The sequence below is a fragment of the Schistocerca nitens genome, chromosome 10 (genome assembly GCF_023898315.1).
Source record: "Schistocerca nitens isolate TAMUIC-IGC-003100 chromosome 10, iqSchNite1.1, whole genome shotgun sequence".
NCBI lineage: Eukaryota > Metazoa > Arthropoda > Insecta > Orthoptera > Acrididae > Schistocerca > Schistocerca nitens.
The window spans coordinates 157,266,538-157,278,517 of NC_064623.1; the positions used below are offsets into that span (position 1 = coordinate 157,266,538).

The 11,980-nt window shown below is 40.1% G+C and overlaps 1 protein-coding gene across 1 annotated transcript in view; it reads right to left on the reverse strand.

Annotated features, from left to right (window-relative positions):
• The window catches only part of LOC126210307 (basic proline-rich protein-like), a 94,143-nt gene extending 82,527 nt beyond the window's left edge, over positions 1–11,616 (reverse strand). The window contains exon 1 of the mRNA XM_049939503.1: positions 11,294–11,616. The gene's annotated coding sequence lies outside the window, so the exon portion shown is untranslated. The remainder of the gene's footprint in view (positions 1–11,293) is intronic.
• Between the last annotated feature and the right edge of the window lie 364 nt (positions 11,617–11,980).

Sequence of the window (11,980 nt, forward strand, 5' to 3'; positions counted from 1 at the left end):
CTACGGAACTGGCTTAGGAAACAGCACGTAGGATATTGGACCAAGGTCCATAAACAAAAACATGGTAAGGTACTGATGCCCAAGCCATGTTGTAAAAGAAGCTCTGTAATCCTGAGATCAAACAGGAAAGAGATCAAACTCCTGACTGGACTGATGACCAGCCATGGGAATTTCAAAAAACACCTACACACAATGGGGATAATGGAAGAGGACCCTAAATGTAGGATCTGTGATGAGGGTGAAGAAACTGCATCACACCTAATCTTTGAATGCATGGCACTGGAGAGTAAAATATACAGAATCTTCAAGAAAACTAGACCTGAAGAAATTGTATCTAACAAAAAACTGGTAGAGGGACTCCTTGCACTATTTAAGGGCACTGGTTGGCTTTACTAGATATACAGGGAGCGATACCGCACAATAAACCTAGTTTCGGTGCGGGCAGTGGCGGGTTAGACCTAAGCTGTTTTAGCTCTCCTGTTAACATCAATCAATCACTCAATCAATCCCTCCAGGGATTCCCATTTGAGTCCACAAAGAAACTGTGTTATACTCAGATATTGATCAAAGATATATGCAAGTAATCCAACAGCACAGCTCTGAATTGCCTTGATGTCTTTCTTTAATTAGACCTGGCAGGGATCCAGAGCACTTTAGCAGTGGTCCTGCAAGTGTTCTGTATGTGTTTTCCTTTATAGATGAGCTACACACAACTGAAGTTGACCATTCACTTTCTCCAGAGCTGACCTTACATGCTCCTTTCATTTCATATCAATTTGCAACGCTATGCCTAGATATTTAATCGACGTCCCTGTGTTGAACAAGACCCTACTAATATCATATTTGAACACGTCTTTCCTGTTCATCTGCAATAACGTATTTTCCCACTTTTAGTCACGTCAACAAAGGGGAAAAATATCCATATAGCTACAAATTTTTGTACAGTACTAGGAGGGAGTGTCATGAACAACATCCTAAAAATCGTCACCAGTAGGGTGTGAGTGTGGGGTAAGGAGGGGGTGTTTAAAGGTCGCTTTTCTTGTCTCAAAAACTGGAGCTTCTAACAAAAATTTACCAATAAAAATTTAAACTACATTATGATTCAGCAGACAGACAAACTGAAAAATCCAGTGAACTGATTAAAAGGACCTTAAGCAACACAAAATCTATGGTCAAGTTCAGAGGTAAGGTTTCAGAGGCTTTCAAGTTTAAAAGTGAAGTGAGACAGTGAGAGACAAAGTGCATCAACGCTACGTGGAATACAGACACGAGTCACTAATAATACTAATGTAAGAAAAAATATGGACAGAAATTATTTAAATCTGTGCACACTGCTCTACGCTGCCAGAGGGCATATTGATTCTCAGTCATCATGTAAGGCAGCTGTTGTGTTCTTACAGCAAAGGCAAATTTCCCCACCATAACTGCTGTTCACTTTCCAGTTTACATACAGGCTATACCTCCACAACATTTCCTGTTCAGTTCCCTTAAAAGACATCACAGAACTCTTGACATATAGTGGAGTTATTTTCAGTTTAATAATTAAGTACTCATTTTCAGTTGTTAAGTGAGTTTTAAGATAAAATGTGTTCCTATAAACAAAGGCTGAGAAGTGTGTAATTTATAAGTGTGATGTTGTCAGTGACATTTGCAGTGTTGGGGGTACGGAACTGGATTGCTAAAGGTGGCACCTTGCTGCCACCTACTGTTGACAGTGTATTTGTAAAGCCATGCATTTGTGCTGTAATCACTTGGCGGTAAATTAATGAATGACTAGAAAGTTACTGAACCACTCTCATGATTAACTGTGCTAGTAGACTTCGTAAATCTCTCCCAGTCAAGAAGTGCTGACAAAGTGGACAGCACCAAGTTGAACCACTTATCTAACTTCCACAGTGTACCTTGCAAGATGGGTGTGAATACATCTGAAAATGGAACTGATCATGTTCAAGTCTGTAAAAATAGTTCCTAGATTTACAGTGAAATTATCTGAAATTCCATAACATGAAAGGGACCAACCTGGGTTGCAGAGGGAGACAATTTAAGCCCCTGGGCCTCTTCAGATGTTGGGTGAGGTATTTGATACCCCTCATGCTATGAAAAGTATCCCAGTCTTTGATAGTGCAGATAATTAAATACATACTGACAGCATGTTATACACAGGACAGGCTCTTCAGTGTGGTATTTAGTTGAAATCTCCAGCTGTTGCTAGTTAAAAAGCAGATTTTCTGGGATAAATAATCTGGACAGATCTGCCACCAAGTGGTGGCAGAACACACACATGAAACACGGTTGTAACTGGCAAGGTTTCGGAGTTTGTGGCTCCTTCTTCAGGCAGAAGGGTTAGGACTGAAGAGGACTGGGAAAAGGGGTAGATTTTGGGAAGGTCACCCAGAACCACAGGTCAGGGGAGACTTAGCATGCAGGATGAGAAGGAAAGATTGATTTTTGGGGACTGCATTGGACGAGATTTGAAGGCCTGACAGCTTAAAGGTGGAAGACAGGGTAATATCCAGACAGAGATTACTGCTTAAAAACCATGCATGACTTAATAAGAGTGAAAAGCTAAGCACATTGTACATAACAGAGGTGGGGGGGAGGGGTGAAAAATAGAATGGTAATACAATGAAAGATGCAGAAAACTAAACCAGAGTGAAGCAAAGAGTAGTTATTGTGAAGAAATGCTGAGACTGAAGTAATTAACATACATTAAGGCCAGTTGGATGGCGAGAACCGAGGACGTGTTACTGTGCTAGTTCCCACTTGCGGAGTTCTGAGAAACTAGTGTTTGGAGGAAGAATCGAGACAGCACTTGTGGTGAAACAGGTGCCAAGGTCACGACTGTCATGTTGTAGAGCATGCTCTGCAACAAAATATTGCAAGTTACCAGTATACACCCTCTGCCTATGCCCAACCACCACAGTTGATAAATTGGTAGTAGTCATGTCGATGTAGAAGGCCGAACAGTGTTTGCTTAACAGCTGGTATATGATATGTTTTGTTTAACACGTGACTCTCTTTTCGATAGTATATGTTTTGCCAATTACAGGGCTGGAATAGGTGGTGGTAGGAGGTTGCAGAGGGCAAGTCTTGTAGCAGGATGCTTACAGGGTTAGGAGCCACAGGGTAGGGAGATGGGTGCAGAAGGAGCATAGGGTCTGACAAGAACATTGTGCAGATTGGGAGGGTAACGGAAAAGTAGTCTAGGTGTTGTGGGAAAATTTTCAGACAGAATGGATCTCATTTCAGGGCATGATTTTAGGAAGTCATAGCCCTGTTGAAGTAGCTGATTAATACATTTCATACCAGGATAATACTGAGTCACATAGTGTGCTCCGAAGTTGTGTTCTGGAGGGATCAGCAGTACCAGGATTGAATGTGATGGCCCAGGAAATCTGCTTTTTAACTAGGCTGGTGGGGTAATTGGGTAATTATGTGCACTGGAGGCTGAGGTGAGAATGTAAAGAGTCTACATCCGAACAAATGTTTGCCTCAGTTGCCAAGGCTGCATGGGAGGGAACTTATGACATAGAATGTCAAAATGCAAATACTGTTATTTGTTGGTAGGTTTAATATAGACGGAGGTGTGTAGTTGGCCTTCAGTGAGGATGAGATCAAATCAAGGAAAGTGGCATGGGATTCAGAATGAATCATGTAAAATTTAATTGGGAGAAGTTATTCAGAGATTCTGGGAATTTCAACAGGTCAGCCTCACCATGAGTCCATGGTAAAGATCTCATCAATGTATATAAACCAAACCAGGGGCTGAAGACTTATGGATCCCAGGAAAGTGCCCTCCAAGTGATCCATGAAAAGGTCAGCATAGGAAGGAGCCATCCTGGTTCCCATGGTCGAACCCCTGGTCTGTTTGTATGCTTGCCAATCGAAGGCAGATAACATAATAGCTCACTTGAGAACTGCAAATAAGTATCCATTCAATAAACTGAAAATAACTCCACTATATAAAAAAGACATTTTTGTCTGTGACATAAGAGTACTGGACAGGAAATGCAGGGGAAGTAAAGCCTCTCTGTAAACTGAAAAAGAGCAGTCCCAACGGTGGGAAAATATGTCTTTAGCAGAAGACAGCTGCCATACAGGATGACTAAGAATCAGTTTCCCCTCTGGCCGTGTAGAACAGTGTGCAGAGATTTGTATAGATTCAGTCTATATGTGTTTTTTGTGTTAGTATTATTAGTACTGTATTTGTATAAGTCTAATGTGCACTTTTTTTTTACCACAAGCAGTATTTAAAATTGGACTGCACTTACAATCTGATGGCACATTACATACAAACTCGAATCCTTCATTCACTGGCAATATCATTGAATCTTAGGTATTGTTTCTCATGTCACAAATTCACTCAATTATCATTGGTCTATCACTGCCAGTTGTGTTAGCATTAGGTGGTCACTAAATGGAAGGCAAACAGAGAAAAACATTGTACGATGTTATTTCCAAGCGTAAAGTAATTCTTTTTGTTGAAAAATATGGTAACAGGAGAGTGGGACGAGAATTCCAATATAGCTGACAGGAGCGTTTGCTTATGAAAGAAACGAAATTGGCAGTATTTGTTACTACCGCTATTAGAAAGACTGGCCCTCCACAGAAGAAGACATCCTGACACTGAAGTAAAAATTTTGGAATTTGTCTGTAAAAGGAGGAAGAATGGGAAACATGTGACTAGGACACCATCACCAAAGCAAAAGGGGTTGCTGCAGTTCTCGGTATCCCGAGTCAAGAGTTTAAGGCTAGCCGTGAATGGGCTGATCGCTTTATGAAACAGGTGGGCTCACCTCTACAATAGTAAACCAAAACCTTTCATAGGATTCTGAAAAAAACCTTCGAGAATTTCAGTGGTCTGTCACCACACTTCAAAAAGAGAAGAATTTTTTAATGAGCCAAACAAGGAAACACTGTTGAGATGCCAATCTGGTTAATATGCCACTTAAATTCTTTTGTCTACTTCTCATTAATTATGTAATTATCATAAAAACATAAGGGTGTGAAGGGAAAAAAGGGCATAACTGCAACAAGCCCCAAGACCCATAAAAATGAAAAGCTGTTCCCTGATGGCATTACACTTTCCAACCAACCATTAACATTTTGTCTCAATGCATTTCACGGTCATCTCTCATATGTTGTAAGAACCGAGATCCACAGCCTAGCCGGTGACTTATTTTTCCTGGAGGAATGACTCTGTGTTACAACCCCCACAAATTAATGTGAATAAATCGTTCGACAACACATTCGGGGACAGTACGAAAAATGGTTTTATGAACAAAACTGTGAACTGACACGCCACATTATTACACACTGGGTTTCAGTTGCCTGGAAAAGCATCGAAGTGTCAAAGATACTGTACTTCCAATTCTCTGGATGCCAGTGAAGGATGATGGGAAAAGAGTAAACGAATCTGTTTCCGATGTAGACACCACCAAGGATACCAGTAATAATGACATTAGTGATTAATGATTAGAAATAGCTGTAATTTACAGTATTTTTGTTTGAACTCATGTAGACAATCAAGTTAGGTGTTCTTTTTTAATAACAACTGCCACTTAACAGTGAGTCACTTAAAAATTTTTGTTGTTTCAATAGTTCATGTATACATCCATTGTTGTGAAAATTAAATTCAGCCTACCACTGATGCAACAATAAACTCTTTTTTTATGGTATTAATTCTTAAAATTGAGGTATGCGTTATATTCAATGGCACATAAGATTTGTGTACACAAGGTTTCTCATATCTGTTTTCCGTGTAGTGTTAATCCACTTTGTGGCAAACAGACAAGCCTGGGGCACATCTCCAAACACTATTCATAAGGTGTGCTGTGAACGGTCAGTGTGACTTTGTGAAACACCCAGCAGCTGCTTCTTATGACAGAGTGGAGTACATAGAGTGAGGAATCAATTTCTCGATCTTCAGTTTACAGACCTATGAAGGAAGGAGGGAAATGGGTGAGCACAGTCCGGTGACCTACCTTCCCTCACACTTCATACTGTCTCCCCTCCCTTCACCCTGTTACAACCCCGGAACACAGTTTATCCCTTAATGTGACTCTACTGAACTTAGACATGGTATACATATTTAATATTTGTTTTTACCTGACTTAATTTGAAAGGTAAAAAGACGAGGGCTAATAGAAATCCTTGGGTAACAGAAGAAATATTGAATTTAATTGATGAAAGGAGAAAATATAAAAATGCAGTAAATGAAGCAGGCAAAAAGGAATACAAACGTCTCAAAAATGAGATCGACAGGAAGTGCAAAATGGCTAAGCAGGGTTGGCTAGAAGACAAATGTAAGGATGTAGAGGCTTATCTCACTAGTGGTAAGATAGATACTGCCTACAGGAAAATTAAAGAGACCTTTGGAGATAAAAGAACGACTTGTATGAATATCAAGAGCTCAGATGGAAACCCATTTCTAAGCAAGGAAGGGAAAGCAGAAAGGTGGAAGGAGTATATAGAGGGTTTATACAAGAGCGATGTACTTGAGGACAAGATTATGGAAATGGAAGAGGATGTAGATGAAGATGAAATGGGAGATAAGATACTGCATGAAGAGTTTGACAGAGCACTGAAAGACTGAGTCGAAACAAGGCCCCAGGAGTAGACAACATTCCATTAGAAATACTGATGGCCTTGGGAGAGCCAGTCATGACAAAACTCTACCATCTGGTGAGCAAGATGTATGAGACAGGCGAAATACCCACAGACTTCAAGAAGAATATAATAATTCCAATCCCAAAGAAAGCAGGTGTTGACAGATGTGAAAATTACCGAACTATCAGTTTAATAAGTCACAGCTGCAAAATACTAACGCGAATTCTTTACAGACGAATGGAAAAACTGGTAGAAGCGGACCTCGGGGAAGATCAGTTTGGATTCCGTAGAAATGTTGGAACACGTGAGGCAATACTAACCTTACGACTTATCTTAGAAGAAAGATCAAGAAAAGGCAAACCTACGTTTCTAGCATTTGTAGACTTAGAGAAAGCTTTTGACAATGTTAACTGGAATACTCTCTTCCAAATTCTGAAGGTGGCAGGGGTAAAATACAGGGAGCGAAAGGCTATTTACAATTTGTACAGAAACCAGATGGCAGTTATAAGAGTCGAGGGGCATGAAAGGGAAGCAGTGGTTGGGAAAGGAGTGAGACAGGGTTGTAGCCTCTCCCCGACGTTATTCAATCTGTATATTGAGCAAGCAGTAAAGGAAACAAAAGAAAAATTTGGAGTAGGTATTAAAATTCATGGAGAAGAAGTAAAAACTTTGAGGTTCGCCGATGACATTGTAATTCTGTCAGAGACAGCAAAGGACTTGGAAGAGCAGTTGAACGGAATGGACAGTGTCTTGAAAGGAGGATATAAGATGAACATCAACAAAAGCAAAACGAGGATAATGGAATGTAGTCAAATTAAATCGGGTGATGCTGAGGGTATTAGATTAGGAAATGAGACACTTAAAGTAGTAAAGGAGTTTTGCTATTTAGGGAGCAAAATAACTGATGATGGTCAAAGTAGAGAGGATATAAAATGTAGACTGGCAATGGCAAGGAAATCGTTTCTGAAGAAGAGAAATTTGTTAACATCGAGTATAGACATAAATGGCACGAAGTCGTTTTGGAAAGTATTTGTATGGAGTGTAGCCATATATGGAAGTGAAACATGGACGATAACCACTTTGAACAAGAAGAGAATAGAAGCTTTCGAAATGTGGTGCTACAGAAGAATGCTGAAGATAAGGTGGGTAGATCACGTAACTAATGAGAAGGTATTGAGTAGGATTGGGGAGAAGAGAAGTTTGTGGCACAACTTGATTAGAAGAAGGGTTCGGTTGGTAGGACATGTTTTGAGGCATCAAGGGATCACAAATTTAGCATTGGAGGGCAGCGTGGAGGGTAAAAATCGTAGAGGGAGACCAAGAGATGAATACACTAAGCAGATTCAGAAGGATGTAGGTTGCAGTAGGTACTGGGAGATGAAGAAGCTTGCACAGGATAGAGTAGCATGGAGAGCTGCATCAAACCAGTCTCAGGACTGAAGACAACAACAACAACAATTTGAATATAAGTATTAATTTTATACTTTTACAACAATATTTTTAATAATCTGTGACTTTGTATTCCCTGCAATGCAGAAACTATTAGTCCTAGAGAAAAATGAATAGGACCCGTTTTGTAAGAAATTTAACATAGTTTGGTTTTTTACTGGGAAATATTTCTTTTAGAAGCCATGGTTTTTGAGTTATTCAAGAATAACGGTCCCTCCTACCAGTATACAAAAATTTGCCACTACATAAATTATTTACTCTATTCGATTCTCATTTGGCTTCACTGTCACAGCTGATTCAGAGCAAGCTGCCATTCATCATACCACACAGAAAAAATTCTACTGAAATTATCCTGTTTCTTCTTATAGTCATTCACAGACAACAGTTATGAAGGTGTGAGAGAGTTAGCTAGACTAGTGGAAGGCAGATGGACTGAGGAAGTTCTATGCTGTGCTTTAAGACATAAGAAAACATCAAGATGACGGACTAATTAATGGTCAGTCGATAACATTAGAAAACATGCAACAGCAACATGGAAGACTATCACTAATGACTAATGCAATGAAAAGTCAAGATAGGATTTTATCTAAGACAAGCTTTCAAACTGATGACAACAATTCTGTTTACAACTGACATTTTCGGATTTTTTGCTTTTGACTGCCATTTTAATAGAGGACAGGCTGTGATTTAAAAACAGTTCAATTGCTGGGCTTCATAAGGTAACACATTTCTAATATTATCTGTGATAATTCCTGCAATGTTAAATATTGCAAGCCTATAATCAAATTAAATTTATTTGCTTAATAACAGTGTTGAAATTTCAAACACTGAAACACCTACATTTTAAATTACCACAGTTGTACTTCAGCCTAAATGTGATAAGAGTTAGTAAAACTAAATTACCCTTTATACCCAGAAATTTCCACCCATCCACTGTACCAATGTATACTACATAAATAATATGGAAAGTCCCAGATGGAATATCAACAACATGGAAAGAACAGATTGGTACTCACTGGATGAGGTATTCAGCTGCAGAAAGGCACAAAGAAAGACTGCTAAAATATTAACCTTTAGGACAAAAGTATTTTTTCCAAAACAGAAAAACACATACGCACAATAAGGACAACTTGCACACACATGGCCACTGTCTCCAGGCTCCACTTTGCCTGTCTGCAACACAATGCCAATCCTTTGTGGTGAGTAGCACTCTATCCTTTCCATATTGCTATGAATAAAATACCTTCACTCTGCTATTTCTGTCTGTCGTACATACTTCAGAGGGCACATCATACAATTCAGTATTTTGAGCAGACTTTCAGGTGAAGTACATAGAGTGGCAGCTATTTTGCTGGTGGCTGAAACGGATGTACGTTATCTTCCAAGAAATCATCTTAAGTTGCCTGAGTATACTTGAGATTTTAAGTTTCTATCATAATAATAAAAACGAGATAACTCTAGGTTTTATGTTGGGTTAAATATTTCTGGTAGTTGTATCTAGTCATATATAGATAACCACACCTAGAGGAATTGATAAAGCTACAAGCTGTATCGAATATTATGTCTGTCATTAGCTTTTATCAATTTAGCCAGAAGAACCAAACGGGAACTCTATTCCAGTAAGCCTTTTTTGTATAAATATCTCAAAAATAGGAACTCTCTTCCAGTAAGCCTTTTTTGTATAAATATCTCAAAGCTTTATACACACCATATCAGAAAAGGATGACTTATACCGATTTTAGAGCACACAGAAAATAGACATACGGCCCTACTTCACAGAAAACAGGAAAACCTTTCTCGCCATTGTTTTGCCATCTTTGGTTTGAAGACTGTTTTTGATGCACAAAAATACCACGTGCAAGCTTCCATGTCTCTGGATAACTGCAGCATCCTATTTCCATTCCATTTGAACTTGTTTACTGTGGTCAAGTCCAGGTATACCAAGTCAATTTTTATCTACACACACACACACACACACACACACACACACACACACACACACACACTCCTACAAATAGTCAGGTATGGCATATGCTCCGGTGTTTCAACACGTATTTGCAATTTCGTCCCCCCCCCCCCCCCCCCCCACCTCAATGTATAGCTGGTTTCAGCCCAAACGGATGCTGCTCATCTGATCTTTCATGAGACACCTAGTGTTGATGGAAAGTGTCTGTCTGCCAATATTGCTCGTCATTCATCTTATCGATCTGTGTTGACAGGAACATTAAAACACAGAATAAGCAATACTCCAGCAGTAAATGAGCATAGCTGCTAAATGGTAGTAGCAGATAGTGTGGGCCAGGGTGACACTCTAGCCGCTACTGGACTATTGGTTATTCTTTGTGGTTTCTTGTCCCTGTTAATACATATCGATAAAACAAATACCGCACTAGACCAGCGGTTGTCCAACTTTTCCTCTGACAGACGACTTTGAGAACCCTGGTGCTTTGATTGAACACCTTGTTTATTTTGAAAGTTAATTAAAAAAGCTTTTCTTATTCAGTGACTGTTTCAATCTTAAATCATAACTAACAACACAAATCCAAAAAAATACTACAAAATAAAATGAAATAAAAATAGGAAAAACGTTGAAAAAAGCACGTTGTTACAAACAGTTTTTTGCGGGGCACTTATTCACTCATAACATCAGTGTTGCACATGCCATAGTTTACAAAACCCTGCACTACACTAATATGGAGCCATACTATTGAATGAGCATGTAAAATTTGACTAAACAAATCAGTTTGTTTTGTAACAGGAAGCAAACTGACGGAAGTTGCTCATCACAACTTTCATGCAATGCTTTGTGTGTGTGTTTTTGCAAACAGTTTTCCAAAATTATTGATTTGGAATTTAGCTCTGGACGGAAATGAAACAAGGATGTCAGAGAAGAAGCAACAGGTTAAAAGGACAAATACTGACCCATTAAGGGACAGTTCATTTGGTCTTAAGAAGGAAATCTGAGTGGTAAAAATTGTATGGGGAGACAAAGGCTCAATAACAGTAAGAAGGTTCAAATTGATGTAGGGTGCAATAGTTACGGGAATATGAAAGAAACTTGCACAAGATAGGCTAGCATGTAAAGCTGCATCAGATCAGCCTTTGACTGGCAACAACAACTTCAGAGTGTAATGATTTACTAATAATGAGGAAAAATTACCTAACTCAACAAAGTTTCCAATTTACAGGAGGAGCTGATATATCCCAGTATGCGCAGGGAGTGGGGGCAACTAACCTGTCGCTATCGTGGTCCGGTATTTCGCCCTGGCAGCAGCACCTGCAGAAGCCTGGCTAACAAAGTTAACCAATGTGACTGCCGTCCGCACTGTGCCACTGCTCGTCACTGGTGACGTGGAGACGTGCCGCGTGGCGGAACTCGTGGTGGTGGCAGTCTTGCCAGAATTCTCAACAGCTGCAGCCCGGGCAGGCAGGGGCACGGTGTTGGCAATGCAGTTGACAGTGCCACTGGCAACACTCTTGCTACCACTGCTGGTGGGGTTGCTACGAACACTGCCCACCCCCACACTCGCACTCACACCCAAAGTGCTAGTGCCGCCGCCACCACCACCACCACCACCACCACCACCACCACCACCACCACCACCACCACCTCCAGTTCCGCTGCTGCTGCTACTGCTGCTGCTTGGGACACCAGGCGATGCCTCCACTCGAGACCCAGAATTCACACTTGCCTGGGCTACAGCATGGCTGACAGGAGGCCGAGAAGGCAACGCAACCTGCAACACGGAATAAAATTATGAAATCTGAAGAAAAAGAAGGTGGATTATGATTCTATAGGTGCCATACACACAATAATTAAAATTTGGTGACAAATGAAAATCTGTGCCAGTTCAGGATTTGACTGGTACTTCATGCTTTTCACGAGTAGTTCTATTAACCATTAGGTGGGGCAAACACTGAT